The sequence below is a fragment of the Oncorhynchus gorbuscha genome, unplaced genomic scaffold, assembly GCF_021184085.1.
Source record: "Oncorhynchus gorbuscha isolate QuinsamMale2020 ecotype Even-year unplaced genomic scaffold, OgorEven_v1.0 Un_scaffold_794, whole genome shotgun sequence".
Lineage (NCBI taxonomy): Eukaryota > Metazoa > Chordata > Actinopteri > Salmoniformes > Salmonidae > Oncorhynchus > Oncorhynchus gorbuscha.
In genome coordinates, this window is record NW_025745813.1 from 6,300 (window position 1) to 30,000 (window position 23,701).

The window sequence follows — 23,701 nt, forward strand, 5'->3', positions numbered from 1 at the left end:
CCAGGGTTGGTGGATACTGGAGGACCAGGGTTGGGGGTACTGGAGGACCAGGGTTGGGGGTACTGGAGGACCAGGGTTGGGGGGATACTGGAGGACCAGGGTTGGGGGATACTGGAGGACCAGGGTTGGGGGGGATACTGGAGGACCAGGGTTGGGGGATACTGAGGACCAGGGTTGGGGGGGGTACTGGAGGACCAGGGTTGGGGGGGGTACTGGAGGACCAGGGGGGATATTGGAGGACCAGGGTTGGGGGGATATTGGAGGACCAGGGTTGGGGGATACTGGAGGACCAGGGTTGGGAAACACTGTTGGGGATACTGGAGGACCAGGGTTGGGGGTACTAGGGGACCAGGGTTGGTGGGTACTGGGGACCAGGGTTGGTGGATACTGGGGGACCAGGGTTGGTGGATACTGGGGGACCATGGTTGGGGGTACTGGAGGACCAGGGTTGGTGGTACTGGAGGACCAGGGTTGGGCTGTTGGGGGATACTGGAGGACCAGGGTTGGGGTGTACTGGAGGACCAGGGTTGGGGGGTACTGGAGGACCAGGGTTGGGGGTACTGGAGGACCAGGGTTGGGGTGTACTGGAGGACCAGGGTTGGGGGGAGGGGGTACTGGAGGACCAGGGTTGGGGGTACTGGAGGACCAGGGTTGGGGGGTACTGGAGGACCAGGGTTGGGGGTACTGGAGGACCAGGGTTGGGGTGTACTGGAGGACCAGGGTTTAGGACTGGAGGACCAGGGTTGGGGTGTACTGGAGGACCAGGGTTGGGGTGTACTGGAGGACCAGGGTTGGGGGATACTGGAGGACCAGGGTTGGGGGGTACTGGAGGACCAGGGTTGGGGGTACTGGAGGACCAGGGTTGGGGGTACTGTAGGAGTTGAGAAACACAACAGTGTACTACTGTTGACCACTTCTTCCCCCCCTCCCCTCCCCTCCAGGAGAAGTATGAAAGCCAGCACTCGGAGGCGTACCGTCAGATCTCTACTCTGGAAGAAGACCTGGCTGAGACCACGGCCATCAGAGACCAGCTCCATAAATACATCAGAGAGCTGGAGCAGGCTAACGATGACCTGGAGAGATCCAAGAGGTAAGAGGAGGGGGGTGTAACTGGAGCAGGCTAACGATGACCTGGAGAGACCCAAGAGGTAAGAGGAGGGAGGGAGGGGGGTGTAACTGGAGCAGGCTAACGATGACCTGGAGAGACCCAAGAGGTAAGAGGAGGGAGGGGGGTGTAACTGGAGCAGGCTAACGATGACCTGGAGAGATCCAAGAGGTAAGAGGAGGGGGGGGTGTAACTGGAGCAGGCTAACGATGACCTGGAGAGACCCAAGAGGTAAGAGGAGGGGTGTAACTGGAGCAGGCTAACGATGACCTGGAGAGATCCAAGAGGTAAGAGGAGGGAGGGGGTGTAACTGGAGCAGGCTAACGATGACCTGGAGAGACCCAAGAGGTAAGAGGAGGGAGGGGTGTAACTGGAGCAGGCTAACGATGACCTGGAGAGACCCAAGAGGTAAGAGGAGGGAGGGGGGGGTGTAACTGGAGCAGGCTAACGATGACCTGGAGAGACCCAAGAGGTAAGAGGAGGGAGGGGGGGGGGTGTAACTGGAGCAGGCTAACGATGACCTGGAGAGACCCAAGAGGTAAGAGGAGGGAGGGGGTGTAACTGGAGCAGGCTAACGATGACCTGGAGAGACCCAAGAGGTAAGAGGAGGGGGGTGTAACTGGAGCAGGCTAACGATGACCTGGAGAGATCCAAGAGGTAAGAGGAGGGAGGGGGGGGTGTAACTGGAGCAGGCTAATGATGACCTGGAGAGACCCAAGAGGGAGGGGGTGTAACTGGAGCAGGCTAACGATGACCTGGAGAGACCCAAGAGGTAAGAGGAGGGGGGTGTAACTGGAGCAGGCTAACGATGACCTGGAGAGATCCAAGAGGTAAGAGGGGGGGGGGTGTAACTGGAGCAGGCTAACGATGACCTGGAGAGATCCAAGAGGTAAGAGGAGGAGGGGGGTGTAACTGGAGCAGGCTAACGATGACCTGGAGAGATCCAAGAGGAGGGGGTGTAACTGGAGCAGGCTAACGATGACCTGGAGAGATCCAAGAGGTAAGAGGGAGGGGGGGGTGTAACTGGAGCAGGCTAACGATGACCTGGAGAGACCCAAGAGGTAAGAGGAGGGAGGGGGGTGTAACTGGAGCAGGCTAACGATGACCTGGAGAGATCCAAGAGGTAAGAGGAGGGGGTGTGTAACTGGAGCAGGCTAACGATGACCTGGAGAGATCCAAGAGGTAAGAGGGGGGGGGTGTAACTGGAGCAGGCTAACGATGACCTGGAGAGACCCAAGAGGTAAGAGGAGGGGGGTGTAACTGGAGCAGGCTAACGATGACCTGGAGAGACCCCAAGAGGTAAGAGGAGGGGGGTGTAACTGGAGCAGGCTAACGATGACCTGGAGAGACCCAAGAGGTAAGAGGAGGGAGGGGGTGTAACTGGAGCAGGCTAACGATGACCTGGAGAGACCCAAGAGGTAAGAGGAGGGGTGTAACTGGAGCAGGCTAACGATGACCTGGAGAGATCCAAGAGGTAAGAGGGAGGGGGGTGTAACTGGAGCAGGCTAACGATGACCTGGAGAGATCCAAGAGGGGGTGTAACTGAGCAGGCTAACGATGACCTGGAGAGACCCAAGAGGTAAGAGGGGGTGTAACTGGAGCAGGCTAACGATGACCTGGAGAGACCCAAGAGGTAAGAGGGGGGTGTAACTGGAGCAGGCTAACGATGACCTGGAGAGACCCAAGAGGGGGTGTAACTGGAGCAGGCTAACGATGACCTGGAGAGATCCAAGAGGGGGGTGTAACTGGAGCAGGCTAACGATGACCTGGAGAGACCCAAGAGGTAAGAGGGGGGGGAGATCCAAGAGGGGTGTAACTGGAGCAGGCTAACGATGACCTGGAGAGACCCAAGAGGTAAGAGGGGGGGGGGTGTAACTGGAGCAGGCTAACGATGACCTGGAGAGACCCAAGAGGTAAGAGGGGTAACTGGAGCAGGCTAACGATGACCTGGAGAGACCCAAGAGGTAAGAGGGGGGTGTAACTGGAGCAGGCTAACTGACCTGGAGAGATCCAAGAGGGGGGGGTGTAACTGGAGCAGGCTAACGATGACCTGGAGAGACCCAAGAGGTAAGAGGGGGTGTAACTGGAGCAGGCTAACGATGACCTGGAGAGACCCAAGAGGTAAGAGGGGGGTAACTGGAGCAGGCTAACGATGACCTGGAGAGACCCAAGAGGTAAGAGGGGGGTGTAACTGGAGCAGGCTAACGATGACCTGGAGAGACCCAAGGGAGAGGGGGGGTGTAACTGGAGCAGGCTAACGATGACCTGGAGAGATCCAAGAGGGGGGGTGTAACTGGAGCAGGCTAACGATGACCTGGAGAGACCCAAGAGGTAAGAGGGGGGTGTAACTGGAGCAGGCTAACGATGACCTGGAGAGACCCAAGAGGTAAGAGGGGGGTGTAACTGGAGCAGGCTAACGATGACCTGGAGAGACCCAAGAGGTAAGAGGGGGTGTAACTGGAGCAGGCTAACGATGACCTGGAGAGACCCAAGAGGTAAGAGGGGGGTGTAACTGGAGCAGGCTAACGATGACCTGGAGAGACCCAAGAGGGGGGTGTAACTGGAGCAGGCTAACGATGACCTGGAGAGATCCAAGAAGGGGGGGTGTAACTGGAGCAGGCTAACGATGACCTGGAGAGATCCAAGAAGAGGGGGGTGTAACTGGAGCAGGCTAACGATGACCTGGAGAGACCCAAGAGGTAAGAGGAGGGAGGGGGGTGTAACTGGAGCAGGCTAACGATGACCTGGAGAGATCCAAGAGGGGGGTGTAACTGGAGCAGGCTAACGATGACCTGGAGAGACCCAAGAGGGGGGGTGTAACTGAGCAGGCTAACGATGACCTGGAGAGATCCAAGAGGGGGGTGTAACTGGAGCAGGCTAACGATGACCTGGAGAGACCCAAGAGGGGGGTGTAACTGGAGCAGGCTAACGATGACCTGGAGAGATCCCTCCTATCATAAGCACCTCTTTTTCTCTCTGTGCTCCTGCACCATCTCACTGGCAGGATTCTTACATAGAGAATGGTTCTTAATGATGTACACTAACTCTTCCTAAACCTTTTCCTCCTCCGTCACCCCTCCATCAGGGCCCATCATGTCTCTGGAGGACTTTGAACAGAGGATGAACCACGTGATAGAGAGGAATGCCTTCCTGGAGAGCGAGCTGGATGAGAAGGAGGACCTACTGGAGTCTGTTCAGAGACTGAAGGATGAAGCCAGAGGTGTGTCTAGGATCAGGATCCCCATGAGCCGACGCCGTCATGTTAGCTAATCTTCCTGGGGTCCAACACCAATTTAATAAGACATTACAAACATTTAACAAGTAGACAATTCAAATACCTGACAGGAAACACATTTAACATGCAGTTGATGCTTTCTATTTCCTGTCGGGTCACGTGGTCTTTACTATTTCCTGTCGGGTCACGTGGTCTTTACTATTTCCTGTCGGGTCACGTGGTCTTTAATTTCCTGTCGGGTCACGTGGTCTTTACTATTTCCTGTCGGGTCACGTGGTCTTTACTATTTCCTGTCGGGTCACGTGGTCTGTACTATTTCCTGTCGGGTCACGTGGTCTGTACTTTTTTCGTGAGATATATGGATTGGTAAAGAGTTCCATTCAGCTATGGCTCTATATAAAACTGTAGGTGTAAGAGGATTTAAGGCTTTGTGGGTCTTGTGCAGCACGCTGAGACATCAGGCTGGGACAGTGTTCATGTGTCTCTGTGTTATGAATTAATGGTCCTGTCCTGGTTAACTGGCGTCCGTTAACCAGGCTAACGGTTGGTCTGGTTAACGGTTGGTCTGGTTAACGGTTGGTCTGGTTAACGGTTGGTCTGGTTAACTGGCGGTCCGGTTGGCCTGGTTAACTGGCGTCCCGTTAACCAGGCTAACGGTTGGTCTGGTTAACGGTTGGTCTGGCTAACTGGCGGTCCGGTTGGCCTGGTTAACTCCACAGGCGTAGGGGGCTGAACCAGGGATGGAATGATCCCTCAGAGCTGTGCTAGCTATGACATCATCAGTCACTCCTAAAGGGACAGGCGTTCTTACTGTCTCTCTGTGTGTCTTAGATCTAAGACAGGAGTTGGCTGTCCAACAGAAGCAGGAAAGACGTCCGTCCTTCGCTGTCACCAAAGAATCTTCCTCAGACAAGACTGAGGACAAAACATCCCTCTATACCTCCCATTCATCAACACGACCGCCCTCATCCCTCCATACCCCTCCTCCTGCTCTCCCTCCATCCCTCCTCTCCACGCCCTCCAGACCCCCCACCCCTCAGCAAGCCCCTTCACCACCCCCCCACCATCTTACAGCAGAGGTGAGTGCCCCCGTGTGTGTGTTCATGTGTAAAATGTGTGTACTCATTAAATTCCCGGATCACACCAGGAGATGTGAATCTCTTTTATTATTGTGTGTTCAGGCGATGGCCTATCGGGTGCTTCTCTAACCACGTCGACACGTATCTCAGCTCTCAACATCGTAGGAGAACTGTTGAGGAAAGTCGGGGTAAGATGACTGCGGTGATTGTCTTCTAATTCTAATACACATACACACTACACAACTACCCACCTGCACACTACACCAGGGGTTCTCAACCTAGGGGGCGTGCCCACCATATGGGTCGTCAACGTTTGGTGGGGGGGCGCGGGACTTTCCTTTATTTGAGGGGTAATTATTACTATTTTCTTTTTAGTTTGTGATTTGTTTATACAGATCTAAAATTATGCATAAATCCACAACGCTTTAGGCTAGCAACAATGCAGTACAATGCTTTAGGCTAGCAACAATGCAGTACAATGCTTTAGGCTAGCAACAATGCAGTACAATGCTTTAGGCTAGCAACAATGCAGTACAATGCTTTAGGCTAGCAACAATGCAGTACAATGCTTTAGGCTAGCAACAATGCAGTACAATGCTTTAGGCTAGCAACAATGCAGTACAATGCTTTAGGCTAGCAACAATGCAGTACAATGCTTTAGGCTAGCAACAATGCAGTACAATGCTTTAGGCTAGCAACAATGCAGTACAATGCTTTAGGCTAGCAACAATGCAGTACAATGCTTTAGGCTAGCAACAATGCCGTCAATGCTTTAGGCTAGCAACAATGCCGTACAATGCTTTAGGCTAGCAACAATGCAGTAAAATGCTTTAGGCTAGTGTAACAGTATAGCTTCCGTCCCTCTCCTCGCCCCTACCTGGGCTCTAACCAGGGACCCTCTGCACACAGACAACAGTCACCCTCGAAGTGTCGTTACCCATCGCTCCACAAAAGCCACCCTTGCAGAACAACTACTTCAAAGTCTCAGAGCGAGTGGTGTCACCGATTTAAAATGCTATTAGTGCGCACCCCGCTAACGAGCTAGCCATTTCACATCCGTTACAGTAGCAGCAAGCGGTAAAATGCTTTGGGCTAGCAACTAGTGGTAAAATGCTTTGGGCTAGCAACAAGCGGTAAAATGCTTTGGGCTAGCAACAAGCGGTCAAATGCTTTGGGCTAGCAACAAGCGGTCAAATGCTTTGGGCTAGCAACAAGCGGTCAAATGCTTTGGGCTAGCAACAGGCGGTCAAATGCTTTGGGCTAGCAACAGGCGGTCAAATGCTTTGGGCTAGCAACAGGCGGTCAAATGCTTTGGGCTAGCAACAGGCGGTCAAATGCTTTGGGCTAGCAACAGGCGGTCAAATGCTTTGGGCTAGCAACAGGCGGTCAAATGCTTTGGGCTAGCAACAGGCGGTCAAATGCTTTGGGCTAGCAACAGGCGGTCAAATGCTTTGGGCTAGCAACAGGCGGTCAAATGCTTTGGGCTAGCAACAGGCGGTCAAATGCTTTGGGCTAGCAACAGGCGGTCAAATGCTTTGGGCTAGCAACAGGCGGTCAAATGCTTTGGGCTAGCAACAGGCGGTCAAATGCTTTGGGCTAGCAACAGGCGGTCAAATGCTTTGGGCTAGCAACAGGCGGTCAAATGCTTTGGGCTAGCAACAGGCGGTCAAATGCTTTGGGCTAGCAACAGGCGGTCAAATGCTTTGGGCTAGCAACAGGCGGTCAAATGCTTTGGGCTAGCAACAGGCGGTCAAATGCTTTGGGCTAGCAACAGGCGGTCAAATGCTTTGGGCTAGCAACAGGCGGTCAAATGCTTTGGGCTAGCAACAGGCGGTCAAATGCTTTGGGCTAGCAACAGGCGGTCAAATGCTTTGGGCTAGCAACAGGCGGTCAAATGCTTTGGGCTAGCAACAGGCGGTCAAATGCTTTGGGCTAGCAACAGGCGGTCAAATGCTTTGGGCTAGCAACAGGCGGTCAAATGCTTTGGGCTAGCAACAGGCGGTCAAATGCTTTGGGCTAGCAACAGGCGGTCAAATGCTTTGGGCTAGCAACAGGCGGTCAAATGCTTTGGGCTAGCAACAGGCGGTCAAATGCTTTGGGCTAGCAACAGGCGGTCAAATGCTTTGGGCTAGCAACAGGCGGTCAAATGCTTTGGGCTAGCAACAGGCGGTCAAATGCTTTGGGCTAGCAACAGGCGGTCAAATGCTTTGGGCTAGCAACAGGCGGTCAAACGCTTTGGGCTAGCAACAGGCGGTCAAACGCTTTGGGCTAGCAACAGGCGGTCAAACGCTTTGGGCTAGCAACAGGCGGTCAAACGCTTTGGGCTAGCAACAGGCGGTCAAACGCTTTGGGCTAGCAGCAGGCGGTCAAACGCTTTGGGCTAGCAGCAGGCGGTCAAACGCTTTGGGCTAGCAGCAGGCGGTCAAACGCTTTGGGCTAGCAGCAGGCGGTCAAACGCTTTGGGCTAGCAGCAGGCGGTCAAACGCTTTGGGCTAGCAGCAGGCGGTCAAACGCTTTGGGCTAGCAGCAAGCGGTAAAATGGCAGAGGATGACGTGGTCCTGATGTACATGGGCATATATTGGTTTGTCGCTATGCCATTCAGAAGCTGAGCTACGACCTTCTAAAGTGGAGGAGTCAGAGAAATTGGATTTTGGTTGGGAAAGTCATCTCATACAATGTGACTGTCGCTATCAATTGATCTAATCACTTTCTTTAAAAGAGTATGTATAATTAAATTGAGGGTTAATATAAATAAATCTAATAAAACATAATTGTTCTAATAAAAACATTGTTGTTGTTTTGAAGCTCATTTCAAGTCATTCTACATAGTTTGGGGATATCAGGTCTAGACTTTATTTTCTAAATCTATTATTATCATTAAATAGCCTCCCTAAGTTTTGTTAAACTATGTAGAATGACTTGAAATGAGCTTCAAAACAACATGTTCAGATTAAACCAACATCAAGCTGGTGTTTATTGAAGAGCCTATATTCAATTCAAGTGACATTAAGAAAGGGGCACTTGGGGAATAAAGGTTGAGAACCCCTGCTCTACTGCCTCCCTCATACAGGTGGGGCAGGGTGTTCTGTCTGCGTACCCCTGCTCTACTGCCTCCCTCATACAGGTGGGGCAGGGGGTTCTGTCTGCGTACCCCTGCTCTACTGCCTCCCTCATACATGTGGGGCAGGGGGTTCTGTCTGCGTACCCCTGCTCTACTGCCTCCCTCGTACAGGTGGGGCAGGGGGTTCTGTCTGCGTACCCCTGCTCTACTGCCTCCCTCATACAGGTGGGGCAGGGGGTTCTGTCTGCGTACCCCTGCTCTACTGCCTCCCTCATACAGGTGGGGCAGGGGGTTCTGTCTGCGTACCCCTGCTCTACTGCCTCCCTCATACAGGTGGGGCAGGGGGTTCTGTCTGCGGGGTTTAACATCTGTTTCCTGTAAGTCGTACAGCTGTAACAGGAAGTCTGCTGACTGTTCTGTTCTCTCCATCTTCCTCTCTGACCACAACACTGTTCCGTCTTCCTCTCTGACCACAACACTGTTCTGTCTTCCTCTCCACAACACTGTTCTGTCTTCCTCTCTGACCACAACACTGTTCTGTCTTCCTCTCTGACCACAACACTGTTCTGTCTTCCTCTCTCTGACCACAACACTGTTCTGTCTTCCTCTCTGACCACAACACTGTTCTGTCTTCCTCTCTGACCACAACACTGTTCTGTCTTCCTCTCTGACCACAACACTGTTCTGTCTTCCTCTCTGACCACAACACTGTTCTGTCTTCCTCTCTCTGACCACAACACTGTTCTGTCTTCCTCTCTGACCACAACACTGTTCTGTCTTCCTCTCTGACCACAACACTGTTCTGTCTTCCTCTCTGACCACAACACTGTTCTGTCTTCCTCTCTGACCACAACACTGTTCTGTCTTCCTCTCTGACCACAACACTGTTCTGTCTTCCTCTCTGACCACAACACTGTTCTGTCTTCCTCTCTGACCACAACACTGTTCTGTTCTCTCCATCTTCCTCTCTGACCACAACACTGTTCCGTCTTCCTCTCTGACCACAACACTGTTCAGTCTTCCTCTCTGACCACAACACTGTTCTGTCTTCCTCTCTGACCACAACACTGTTCCGTCTTCCTCTCTGACCACAACACTGTTCAGTCTTCCTCTCTGATCACAACACTGTTCCGTCTTCCTCTCTGATCACAACACTGTTCCGTCTTCCTCTCTGACCACAACACTGTTCAGTCTTCCTCTCTGACCACAACACTGTTCCGTCTTCCTCTCTGACCACAACACTGTTCCGTCTTCCTCTCTGACCACAACACTGTTCAGTCTTCCTCTCTGACCACAACACTGTTCTGTCTTCCTCTCTGACCACAACACTGTTCAGTCTTCCTCTCTGACCACAACACTGTTCTGTCTTCCTCTCTGACCACAACACTGTTCTGTCTTCCTCTCTGATCACAACACTGTTCTGTCTTCCTCTCTGATCACAACACATTCATGTATATCACAACACTGTTCTGTCTGTCTGTTCCCCCCCCCCCCCCTCTGATCACGACTGTTCTTTCTTCCCCCCTCTGATCACAACATCACAAACACATAACTGTGTGTGTGCCCTGCGGCCTGCATCCATCCGTGCCTGTGGTTTCAGAACCTGGAGTCTAAACTAGCGTCCTGTAGGGAGTTTGTCTATGAACAGTCTCCTGGTCGCAGTACCCTCTCTGGGGGACAGGGGGCGCCACCCATCCAGAGAGGCACTTCTTCTGACACACCGTCCACCACCAACGGACTCTACGAGAAAGGGTGAGGGGGTCAACTATAGCTGGCTCTATGACTAGCTCAATGACTGCATCCCATATGGCACCCTAATCCCTATAGGCCCTGGTTAATAGTAGTGCACTAGGGAATAGGGTCCCATATGGCACCCTAATCCCTATAGGCCCTGGTTAATAGTAGTGCACTAGGGAATAGGGTCCCATATGGCACCCTAATCCCTATAGGCCCTGGTTAATAGTAGTGCACTAGGGAATAGGGTCCCATATGACACCCTAATCCCTATAGGCCCTGGTTAATAGTAGTGCACTAGGGAATAGGGTCCCATATGACACCCTAATCCCTATAGGCCCTGGTTAATAGTAGTGCACTAGGGAATAGGGTCCCATATGGCACCCTAATCCCTATAGGCCCTGGTTAATAGTAGTGCACTAGGGAATAGGGTCCCATATGGCACCCTAATCCATATAGGCCCTGGTTAATAGTAGTGCACTAGGGAATAGGGTCCCATATGGCACCCTAATCCATTTAGGCCCTGGTTAATAGTAGTGCACTAGGGAATAGGGTCCCATATGGCACCCTAATCCATATAGGCCCTGGTTAATAGTAGTGCACTAGGGAATAGGGTCCCATATGGCACCCTAATCTCTATAGGCCCTGGTTAATAGTAGTGCACTAGGGAATAGGGTCCCATATGGCACCCTAATCCATATAGGCCCTGGTTAATAGTAGTGCGCTAGGGAATAGGGTGCCATTTGTTACTCAACCAATGACTTGACCATTTCTACATGCTGATCTGTGTAGTTTGTAACAGACATTTACTCTGTCAGGGATCTACATGCTGATCTGTGTAGTTTGTAACAGACATTTACTCTGTCAGGGATCTACATGCTGATCTGTGTAGTTTGTAACAGACATTTCCTCTGTCAGGGATCTACATGCTGATCTGTGTAGTTTGTAACAGACATTTACTCTGTCAGGGATCTACATGCTGATCTGTGTAGTTTGTAACAGACATTTCCTCTGTCAGGGATCTACATGCTGATCTGTGTAGTTTGTATTACATTAAACTGGAACCCGACAGCCCAGCACATTAAACTGGAACCCGACAGCCCAGCACATTAAACTGGAACCCGACAGCCCAGCACATTAAACTGGAACCCGACGGCCCAGCACATTAAACTGGAACCCGACGGCCCAGCACATTAAACTGGAACCCGACGGCCCAGCACATTAAACTGGAACCCGACGGCCCAGCACATTAAACTGGAACCCGACGGCCCAGCACATTAAACTGGAACCCGACGGCCCAGCACATTAAACTGGAACCCGACGGCCCAGCACATTAAACTGGAACCCGACGGCCCAGCACATTAAACTGGAACCCGACGGCCCAGCACATTAAACTGGAACCCGACGGCCCAGCACATTAAACTGGAACCCGACGGCCCAGCACATTAAACTGGAACCCGACGGCCCAGCACATTAAACTGGAACCCGACGGCCCAGCACATTAAACTGGAACCCGACGGCCCAGCACATTAAACTGGAACCCGACGGCCCAGCACATTAAACTGGAACCCGACGGCCCAGCACATTAAACTGGAACCCGACGGCCCAGCACATTAAACTGGAACCCGACGGCCCAGCACATTAAACTGGAACCCGACGGCCCAGCACATTAAACTGGAACCCGACGGCCCAGCACATTAAACTGGAACCCGACGGCTGGAACCAGCAGCACATTAAACTGGAACCCGACGGCCCAGCACATTAAACTGGAACCCGACGGCCCAGCACATTAAACTGGAACCCGACGGCCCAGCACATTAAACTGGAACCCGACGGCCCAGCACATTAAACTGGAACCCGACGGCCCAGCACATTAAACTGGAACCCGACGGCCCAGCACATTAAACTGGAACCCGACGGCCCAGCACATTAAACTGGAACCCGACGGCCCAGCACATTAAACTGGAACCCGACGGCCCAGCACATTAAACTGGAACCCGACGGCCCAGCACATTAAACTGGAACCCGACGGCCCAGCACCACGGCCCACCACACTGAACGGCCCACCACACGATGGCCCAGCACATTAAACTGGAACCCGACAGCCCAGCACATTAAACTGGAACCCGACAGCCCAGCACATTAAACTGGAACCCGACAGCCCAGCACATTAAACTGGAACCCGACGGCCCAGCACATTAAACAGCCCATCAGAGAATAAAATGGACACTGAAGACCAAAACATACAAATAAAAAAAATGTCATTAATTGTAATGTCGTAGCCTACAACCTAATGAACAAATCTAAAGCTGATTCAGGAGTCTACAACCTAATGAACAAATCTAAAGCTGATTCAGTAGTCTACAACCTAATGAACAAATCTAAAGCTGATTCAGGAGTCTACATGATATTAATGAACAAATCTAAAGCTGATTCAGGAGTCTACAACCTAATGAACAAATCTAAAGCTGATTCAGGAGTCTACAACCTAATGAACAAATCTAAAGCTGATTCAGGAGTCTACAACCTAATGAACAAATCTAAAGCTGATTCAGGAGTCTACATGATATTAATGAACAAATCTAAAGCTGATTCAGGAGTCTACAACCTAATGAACAAATCTAAAGCTGATTCAGGAGTCTACAACCTAATGAACAAATCTAAAGCTGATTCAGGAGTCTACAACCTAATGAACAAATCTAAAGCTGATTCAGGAGTCTACAACCTAATGAACAAATCTAAAGCTGATTCAGGAGTCTACAACCTAATGAACAAATCTAAAGCTGATTCAGTAGTCTACAACCTAATGAACAAATCTAAAGCTGATTCAGGAGTCTACATGATATTAATGAACAAATCTAAAGCTGATTCAGGAGTCTACAACCTAATGAACAAATCTAAAGCTGATTCAGGAGTCTACAACCTAATGAACAAATCTAAAGCTGATTCAGGAGTCTACAACCTAATGAACAAATCTAAAGCTGATTCAGGAGTCTACATGATATTAATGAACAAATCTAAAGCTGATTCAGGAGTCTACAACCTAATGAACAAATCTAAAGCTGATTCAGGAGTCTACAACCTAATGAACAAATCTAAAGCTGATTCAGGAGTCTACAACCTAATGAACAAATCTAAAGCTGATTCAGGAGTCTACAACCTAATGAACAAATCTAAAGCTGATTCAGGAGTCTACATGATATTAATGAACAAATCTAAAGCTGATTCAGGAGTCTACAACCTAATGAACAAATCTAAAGCTGATTCAGGAGTCTACAACCTAATGAACAAATCTAAAGCTGATTCAGGAGTCTACATGATATTAATGAACAAATCTAAAGCTGATTCAGGAGTCTACAACCTAATGAACAAATCTAAAGCTGATTCAGGAGTCTACATGATATTAATGAACAAATCTAAAGCTGATTCAGGAGTCTACATGATATTAATGAACAAATCTAAAGCTGATTCAGGAGTCTACATGATATTAATGAACAAATCTAAAGCTGATTCAGGAGTCTACATGATATTAATGAACAAATCTAAAGCTGATTCAGGAGTCTACATGATATTAATGAACAAATCTAAAGCTGATTCAGGAGTCTACATGATATTAATGAACAAATCTAAAGCTGATTCAGGAGTCTACATGATATTAATGAACAAATCTAAAGATGATTCAGTTGTCTACAACCTAATGAACAAATCTAAAGCTGATTCAGGAGTCTACATGATATTAATGAACAAATCTAAAGCTGATTCAGGAGTCTACAACCTAATGAACAAATCTAAAGCTGATTCAGGAGTCTACATGATATTAATGAACAAATCTAAAGCTGATTCAGGAGTCTACAACCTAATGAACAAATCTAAAGCTGATTCAGGAGTCTACAACCTAATGAACAAATCTAAAGCTGATTCAGGAGTCTACAACCTAATGAACAAATCTAAAGCTGATTCAGGAGTCTACAACCTAATGAACAAATCTAAAGCTGATTCAGGAGTCTACGTGATATTAATGAACAAATCTAAAGCTGATTCAGGAGTCTACATGATATTAATGAACAAATCTAATAATAATATAAATCTAAAGCTGATTCAGGAGTCTACATGATATTAATGAACAAATCTAATAATAATATAAATCTAAAGCTGATTCAGGAGTCTACATGATATTAATGAACAAATCTAAAGCTGATTCAGGAGTCTACATGATATTAATGAACAAATCTAAAGATGATTCAGTTGTCTACAACCTAATGAACAAATCTAAAGCTGATTCAGGAGTCTACATGATATTAATGAACAAATCTAAAGCTGATTCAGGAGTCTACAACCTAATGAACAAATCTAAAGCTGATTCAGGAGTCTACAACCTAATGAACAAATCTAAAGCTGATTCAGGAGTCTACATGATATTAATGAACAAATCTAAAGCTGATTCAGGAGTCTACATGATATTAATGAACAAATCTAAAGCTGATTCAGGAGTCTACATGATATTAATGAACAAATCTAAAGCTGATTCAGGAGTCTACATGATATTAATGAACAAATCTAAAGCTGATTCAGGAGTCTACAACCTAATGAACAAATCTAAAGCTGATTCAGGAGTCTACAACCTAATGAACAAATCTAAAGCTGATTCAGGAGTCTACATGATATTAATGAACAAATCTAAAGCTGATTCAGGAGTCTACATGATATTAATGAACAAATCTAAAACTGATTCAGGAGTCTACATGATATTAATGAACAAATCTAAAGCTGATTCAGGAGTCTACATGATATTAATGAACAAATCTAAAGCTGATTCAGGAGTCTACATGATATTAATGAACAAATCTAAAACTGATTCAGGAGTCTACAACCTAATGAACAAATCTAAAGCTGATTCAGGAGTCTACAACCTAATGAACAAATCTAAAGCTGATTCAGGAGTCTACAACCTAATGAACAAATCTAAAGCTGATTCAGGAGTCTACATGATATTAATGAACAAATCTAAAGCTGATTCAGGAGTCTACAACCTAATGAACAAATCTAAAGCTGATTCAGGAGTCTACAACCTAATGAACAAATCTAAAGCTGATTCAGGAGTCTACAACCTAATGAACAAATCTAAAGCTGATTCAGGAGTCTACATGATATTAATGAACAAATCTAAAGCTGATTCAGGAGTCTACATGATATTAATGAACAAATCTAAAGCTGATTCAGGAGTCTACATGATATTAATGAACAAATCTAAAGCTGATTCAGGAGTCTACATGATATTAATGAACAAATCTAAAGCTGATTCAGGAGTCTACATGATATTAATGAACAAATCTAAAGCTGATTCAGGAGTCTACATGATATTAATGAACAAATCTAAAGCTGATTCAGGAGTCTACATGATATTAATGAACAAATCTAAAGATGATTCAGGAGTCTACATGATATTAATGAACAAATCTAAAGCTGATTCAGGAGTCTACAACCTAATGAACAAATCTAAAGCTGATTCAGGAGTCTACATGATATTAATGAACAAATCTAAAGCTGATTCAGGAGTCTACATGATATTAATGAACGATGATGATCCTACAAGGCCTATTGGGGAAGGACAGTCTGAAAATAGCCTGGGATGGAGTCCTAACAAAATGGCTGAAAATAGCCTGGGATGGAGTCCTAACAAAATGGCTGAAAATAGCCTGAGTTGAAGTCTGAAACATTCTGTTAAGTCGTAGTGTGCTGTTAAAGTAATCTGTTTCTGTTGTGTGTTACAGAATGGTGAAGATGTTAGACTTCGGACCAGGACCCAAAATTATTCTGTGAACTCCGCCCTAGCCCCACACCTCATCAACCCCTCCCTCCATATCTATCAGGGTCGTGTTCACTAGACACCGAATGGTGCTAAACTGGCTGAAACGTGGAAGGACTAACTGAACTTGTCCAACAAACTGTTCTTTTTTTTGTTGTGCAAAACCTGTTCTGTTGCAAAACGTTTTGCTGCAGTTAGCTACAGCATGCACTAATGAATGTGTCCCTGCCCAGCACAGTCTCCCTAGGTCACCAGGCTTGTATCCCAGCTTTCAGCTTTCAATGGGGTTTCAATGTGCTAGTGTACAGCTCTCACTCTGGAATAGAATGGACCAGATCACTGAACATCACGGAAGTGAGTCTAGAGTTCTAGAACGGTTCTAGAATGTCATTGAGACAGAACCTCACCTTCTAATGCAATGGAATGTCAGTGTTGATATCAACTGTTCTAGAGCGCCATTGAGGTACTTTGATGACGTCACGGATCAACGGTACTCCTTCCTCTGCGCTTTACCCAGGATGCTTTGCCCTGGGGGTCTCTTATCAAGGACTGAGTGGGGCTTCTAGGAGTGGGGCTTATGGCTTTGGCACTTCCTGTTGGGACCAACCTGTAGCAGACCCATATGTGGTCAAAAGTAGTGCACTATCTTGGGAACAGGGTGTGACCAGTGTCTATAGGTCTCTGGTCAAAAGTAGTGTACTATGTAGGGAGTAGGGTGCCATTTGAGACGTAATCACAGTGTCTCGCTACAGGACGGCACGTGTTTTGTTACATTTGATGTGTTCTGTTTTTGTTCCTGTTGTTGTTTTATGGAGGAAGAAGTCTTACTGGAACGAATGTTTATCCACACAATAATGATTAATATTTAAAAATTATATATATTTTACTTCACTTGAATACACCCCTTTTGTTTTGTCTACCAATGTTTGAATAATAATGCTGTGACTGAACAGTGACACCTACTGGTTAAGGACAGGAAGTGGAAGGAGTGTGAAGAGGGTCAAGAGTAGGGTTGCTAAATTCAGGTAACTTTCCCCAAAAATACACTGGTTTTCCAGAAATCCTGGTTGGATGATTCCCAGAATCAGGGTGTAGTAAGCAGGGAATCTGGAATCCTTCAGCTAGGATTTCTGGGGAAAAAAACAGGACATCTTGGGACTAGTCAGGAGGCAGAAGGAAAGTTGGCGTAGAAGGTTTGGTATGGAATAGATGTACTTTGCACTTTTTTACTGCAGGTTCAGGATCAGATGTTGTCCCTCTTTAAGGGTGGGGATTGGGGTTAGGGTAATCTGATCCTAGATCTGTGGGTGATTGGTTAGGTTGAGGAATGTGTTCGGTATAGAGAGGGCTTCTGTGACAGCATGGTCAGCGCCATTGAGGGATTTCTCCATTTTAAAGTAGTCCATTTCTTCTACGGTAAAGACAAGGTTGGTGATTTACTGCCCCCTGGAGGGTGTTGTCTGAACAGGTATAAAGACAAGGTTGCTAATTTACTGCCCCCTGGAGGGTGCTGTCTGAACAGGTATAAAGACAAGGTTGGTAATTTACTGCCCCCTGGAGGGTGTTGTCTGAACAGGTATAAAGACTAGGTTGGTGATTTATACTGCCCCCTGGAGGGTGTTGTCTGAACAGGTATAAAGACAAGGTTGGTGATTTACTGCCCCCTGGAGGGTGTTGTCTGAACAGGTATAAAGACAAGGTTGGTGATTTACTGCCCCCTGGAGGGTGTTGTCTGAACAGGTATAAAGACAAGGTTGGTGATTTACTGCCCCCTGGAGGGTGTTGTCTGAACAGGTATAAAGACAAGGTTGGTGATTTACTGCCCCTGGAGGGGGTTGTCTGAACAGGTATAAAGACAAGGTTGGTGATTTACTGGCACCTGCAGTTATGTAATGTTAGTATAGTATAATTCATTGGCTGATCAGTCCTACTGACCTGGATGGAATTCTGTAATCCTTTCCTGACCGATAGCAAGTACCAGACACTTCTTGACTACTTCAAAATGGTGGAAGTCCTCAATGACTCACTCTGCCCATGCTTAAACCGGCTTCGTGGCACAAGAGCAGTCTATCCTAGTCTATGGTGTTGAGGATGCTACCGATGGTGGCACGCCAGCCTGGTAAAACCTGACTGAACGCTAGCCTGTGCTCACCTTTAGAGCTTCAACATGGCTAGGCTGATGGAGCACCTTCAACATGGCTAGGCTGATGGAGCACCTTCAACATGGCTAGGCTGATGGAGCACCTTCAACATGGCTAGGCTGATGGAGCACCTTCAACATGGCTAGGCTGATAGAGCTCTTCAACATGGCTAGGCTGATAGAGCTCTTCAACATGGCTAGGCTGATAGAGATCTTCATGGCTAGGCTGATAAGAGCTCTTCAACATGGCTAGGCTGATAAGAGCTCTTCAACATGGCTAGGCTGATAAGAGCTCTTCAACATGGCTAGGCTGATAAGAGATCTTCAACATGGCTAGGCTGTTAGAGCACCTTCAACATGGATAGGCTGATAAGAGATTTTCAACATGGCTAGGCTGATAGAGATCTTCATGGCTAGGCTGATAAGAGATTTTCAACATGGCTAGGCTGATAAGAGCTCTTCAACATGGCTAGGCTGATAAGAGATCTTCAACATGGCTAGGCTGATAGCGATCTTCAACATGGCTAGGCTGATAGCGATCTTCAACATGGCTAGGCTGACAGCGATTTTCAACACGGCTAGGCTGATAGCGATCTTCAACACGGCTAGGCTGATAGCGATCTTCAACACGGCTAGGCTGATAGCGATCTTCAACATGGCTAGGCTGATAGCGATCTTCAACATGGCTAGGCTGATAGAGCTCTTCAACATGGCTAGGCTGATAAGAGATCTTCAACATGGCTAGGCTGATAGAGCTCTTCAACATGGCTAGGCTGATAGAGCTCTTCAACATGGCTAGGCTGATAGAGATCTTCAACATGGCTAGGCTGATAGCGATCTTCAGCATGGCTAGGCTGATGGAGCACCTTCAGCATGGCTAGGCTGATAGAGCACCTTCAACATGGCTAGGCTGATAGAGCACCTTCAACATGGCTAGGCTGATAGAGCACCTTCAACATGGCTAGGCTGATGTAACAGAGTTAGATGACCAAAGTTAATGATGCCTTCTTGGCCTATAATGTGTTTAAACTACAGCAATACAGTAGGATGTTCTTACTAGTAGAAGTCATGAATGAACAATCCACGAGTAATCCACGTGGAGATTGAAGCTGTGTTTTATAGTTGTAAGTGGAAATGTTGATATTTGGATATGACAGACAGCCACGTATGTTGCTCAGAGGGTAGTCCAGATTTACGTTTGTTATGCGACGGCCTTACCTGTGAATGACTGACTAGGGCGGCAAAATTCAGACAACTTTCTCAAATTTCCCACATATTCCATAAATCAGTGTTAGAAGATTCACGGAATCAAGCGGGAATAAGCAAGAAATCCAACATTCCAACCAGGAATTCTGGAAATCCAACATTCCAACCAGGAATTCTAGAAATCCAACATTCCAACCAGGAATTCTGGAAATCCATTTATTTAAAAAAACATGTTTTTTTTAAAGTTACCGGAATTTTTCAAACAGGTATAAAGGTACAGGTATAAAGACAAGGTTGGTTTTACTGCCCCCTGGAGGGTTTTCTGAACAAAAAGACAGGTATAAAGGGTGTTGTCTGAACAGGTATAAAGACCAGGTTGGTGATTTACTGCCCCCTGGAGGGTGTTGTCTGAACAGGTATAAAGACAAGGTTGGTGATTTACTGCCCCCTGGAGGGTGTTGTCTGAACAGGTATAAAGACCAGGATGGTGATTTACTGCCCCCTGGAGGGTGTTGTCTGAACAGGTATAAAGACAAGGTTGGTGATTTACTGCCCCCTGGAGGGTGTTGTCTGAACAGGTATAAAGACCAGGATGGTGATTTACTGCCCCCTGGAGGGTGTTGTCTGAACAGGTATAAAGACTAGGTTGGTGATTTTACTGCCCCCTGGAGGGTGTTGTCTGAACAGGTATAAAGACAAGGTTGGTGATTTTACTGCCCCCTGGAGGGTGTTGTCTGAACGGGTATAAAGACAAGTTTGGTGATTTACTGGCACCTGCAGTTATGTAATGTTAGTATAGTATAATTCATTGGCTGATCAGTCCTACTGACCTGGATGGAATTCTGTAATCCTTTCCTGACCGATAGCAAGTACCAGCCACTTCTTGACTACTTCAAAATGGTGGAAGTCCTCAATGACTCGCTCTGCCCTGTGAATGTGGTTTAGAATCTCAGGGGTTATACCCCATACAAGATGAGTGTTTAACATATTGTATATGGTGGCACAAGTGTAACAGAGGTTATTTGGCTCGGATAAACCAGTGGTTCACCACCAAGTAATGTACTCCATGCTCTGCCCTCTACCCCCTCATGAGTCTCTGACCAGTAAGCCTGTGGTCTCATGAGTCTTTGACCAGTAAGCCTGTGGTCTCATGAGTCTCTGACCAGTAAGCCTGTGGTCTCATGAGTCTCTGACCAGTAAGCCTGTGGTCTCATGAGTCTCTGACCAGTAAGCCTGTGGTCTCATGAGTCTCTGACCAGTAAGCCTGTGGTCTCATGAGTCTCTGACCAGTAAGCCTGTGGTCTCATGAGTCTCTGACCAGTAAGCCTGTGGTCTCATGAGTCTCTGACCAGTAAGCCTGTGGTCTCATGAGTCTCTGACCAGTAAGCCTGTGGTCTCATGAGTCTCTGACCAGTAAGCCTGTGGTCTCATGAGTCTCTGACCAGTAAGCCTGTGGTCTCATGAGTCTCTGACCAGTAAGCCTGTGGTCTCATGAGTCTCTGACCAGTAAGCCTGTGGTCTCATGAGTCTCTGACCAGTAAGCCTGTGGTCTCATGAGTCTCTGACCAGTAAGCCTGTGGTCTCATGAGTCTCTGACCAGTAAGCCTGTGGTCTCATGAGTCTCTGACCAGTAAGCCTGTGGTCTCATGAGTCTCTGACCAGTAAGCCTGTGGTCTCATGAGTCTCTGGTAAGCCTGTGGTCTCATGAGTCTCTGACCAGTAAGCCTGTGGTCTCATGAGTCTCTGACCAGTAAGCCTGTGGTCTCATGAGTCTCTGACCAGTAAGCCTGTGGTCTCATGAGTCTCTGACCAGTAAGCCTGTGGTCTCATGAGTCTCTGACCAGTAAGCCTGTGGTCTCATGAGTCTCTGACCAGTAAGCCTGTGGTCTCAGGAGTCTCTGACCAGTAAGCCTGTGGTCTCAGGAGTCTCTGACCAGTAAGCCTGTGGTCTCATGAGTCTCTGACCAGTAAGCCTGTGGTCTCATGAGTCTCTGACCAGTAAGCCTGTGGTCTCATGAGTCTTTGACCAGTAAGCCTGTGGTCTCATGAGTCTTTGACCAGTAAGCCTGTGGTCTCATGAGTCTTTGACCAGTAAGCCTGTGGTCTCATGAGTCTCTGACCAGTAAGCCTGTGGTCTCATGAGTCTCTGACCAGTAAGCCTGTGGTCTCATGAGTCTCTGACCAGTAAGCCTGTGGTCTCAGGAGTCTCTGACCAGTAAGCCTGTGGTCTCAGGAGTCTTGACCAGTAAGCCTGTGGTCTCATGAGTCTCACCAGTAAGCCTGTGGTCTCATGAGTCTTTGACCAGTACGCCTGTGGTCTGATGAGTCTTTGACCAGTACGCCTGTGGTCTCATGAGTCTCTGACCAGTAAGCCTGTGGTCTCAGGAGTCTCTGACCAGTAAGCCTGTGGTCTCATGAGTCTCTGACCAGTAAGCCTGTGGTCTCAGGAGTCTTAAGTAGCCCCTGTGGATTGGCTAATTACCCCCAAGGGTTCTAGTACCACTGGTTGTGAACCACTGGGGTTACTATGCTTGCATGGTGAATAACTTGGCCTGAGATCTGAAGACTCGCGTTAGCACCCAAGGGTAATGCCTTGGCTTTAACTCAGCGGGCTAACACAGTCTCTGAAGGCGCTCAATGGCCTGGGTATGTGGGTTTGAATACCTGGTTGATCATTCTCACCCCTATGTTTTGGGTATTTGTTGGTTCGTTCTGTGATGACAGGCTTGGGGCTTAAATATCAACACATTCCCTATATAGGGCCCTACTTTTTCCCCCCAGTTAGAAGTAAGGGCATACTACTCAGTCATAGGAGCCAGTCAAAAGTAGGATGCTATATAGGGAATAGGGTGCCATTTATGGACGCACTCAAATACTGTCACACCTATATTGATGATATTGTCGCTTATATCCTGTTGGGTGAAGCTTTGTGCCTTACTCTGAGACCACAGTGTGGTCTGACCTTATTAAAGATGTCTCAGTGTGGTCTGACCTTATTAAAGATGTCTCTGTGTAGCTGGGACCTCAGTGTGGTCTGATCTTATTAAAGATGTCTCTGTGTAGCTGGGACCTCAGTGTGGTCTGACCTTATTAAAGATGTCTCTGTGTAGCTGGGAACTCAGTGTGGTCTGATGTCTCTGTGTAGCTGGGACCTCAGTGTGGTCTGACCTTATTAAAGATGTCTCTGTGTACTGGGACCTCAGTGTGGTCTGATCTTATTAAAGATGTCTCTGTGTAGCTGGGACCTCAGTGTGGTCTGACCTTATTAAAGATGTCTCTGTGTAGCTGGGACCTCAGTGTGGTCTGATCTTATTAAAGATGTCTCTGTGTAGCTGGGACCTCAGTGTGGTCTGACCTTATTAAAGATGTCTCTGTGTAGCTGGGACCTCAGTGTGGTATGACCTTATTAAAGATGTCTCTGTGTAGCTGGGACCTCAGTGTGGTCTGATCTTATTAAAGATGTCTCTGTGTAGCTGGGACCTCAGTGTGGTCTGACCTTATTAAAGATGTCTCTGTGTAGCTGGGACCTCAGTGTGGTCTGACCTTATTAAAGATGTCTCTGTAGCTGGGACCTCAGTGTGGTCTGACCTTATTAAAGATGTCTCTTGTGTAGCTGGGACCTCAGTGTGGTCTGACCTTATTAAAGATGTCTCTGTGTAGCTGGGACCTCAGTGTGGTCTGATCTTATTAAAGATGTCTCAGTGTGGTCTGACCTTATTAAAGATGTCTCTGTGTAGCTGGGACCTCAGTGTGGTCTGACCTTATTAAAGATGTCTCTTGTGTAGCTGGGACCTCAGTGTGGTCTGACCTTATTAAAGATGTCTCTGTGTAGCTGGGACCTCAGTGTGGTCTGATCTTATTAAAGATGTCTCAGTGTGGTCTGACCTTATTAAAGATGTCTCTGTGTAGCTGGGACCTCAGTGTGGTATGACCTTATTAAAGATGTCTCTGTGTAGCTGGGACCTCAGTGTGGTCTGACCTTATTAAAGATGTCTCTGTGTAGCTGGGACCTCAGTGTGGTATGACCTTATTAAAGATGTCTCTGTGTAGCTGGGACCTCAGTGTGGTCTGATCTTATTAAAGATGTCTCTGTGTAGCTGGGACCTCAGTGTGGTCTGATCTTATTAAAGATGTCTCAACCTCAGTGTGGTCCCTTAGATGTCTCTGGTGCTGGGACCTCAGTGTGGTCTGAATTAAAGATGTCTCTGTGTAGCTGGGAACTCAGTGTGGTCTGATATCATGTCTCTGTGTAGCTGGGACCTCAGTGTGGTCTGATCTTATTAAAGATGTCTTTTCTATCCAGGTATAAAACACCTAGCCCATTCTGTTTCAAT

General features: G+C 47.7%; 1 pseudogene; it reads left to right on the top strand.

Moving 5' to 3' along the window:
* Nucleotides 1-941: 941 nt before the first annotated feature.
* Nucleotides 942-17,517, top strand: LOC124020270 (annotated as a pseudogene).
* The last annotated feature ends 6,184 nt before the right edge of the window (nucleotides 17,518-23,701 follow it).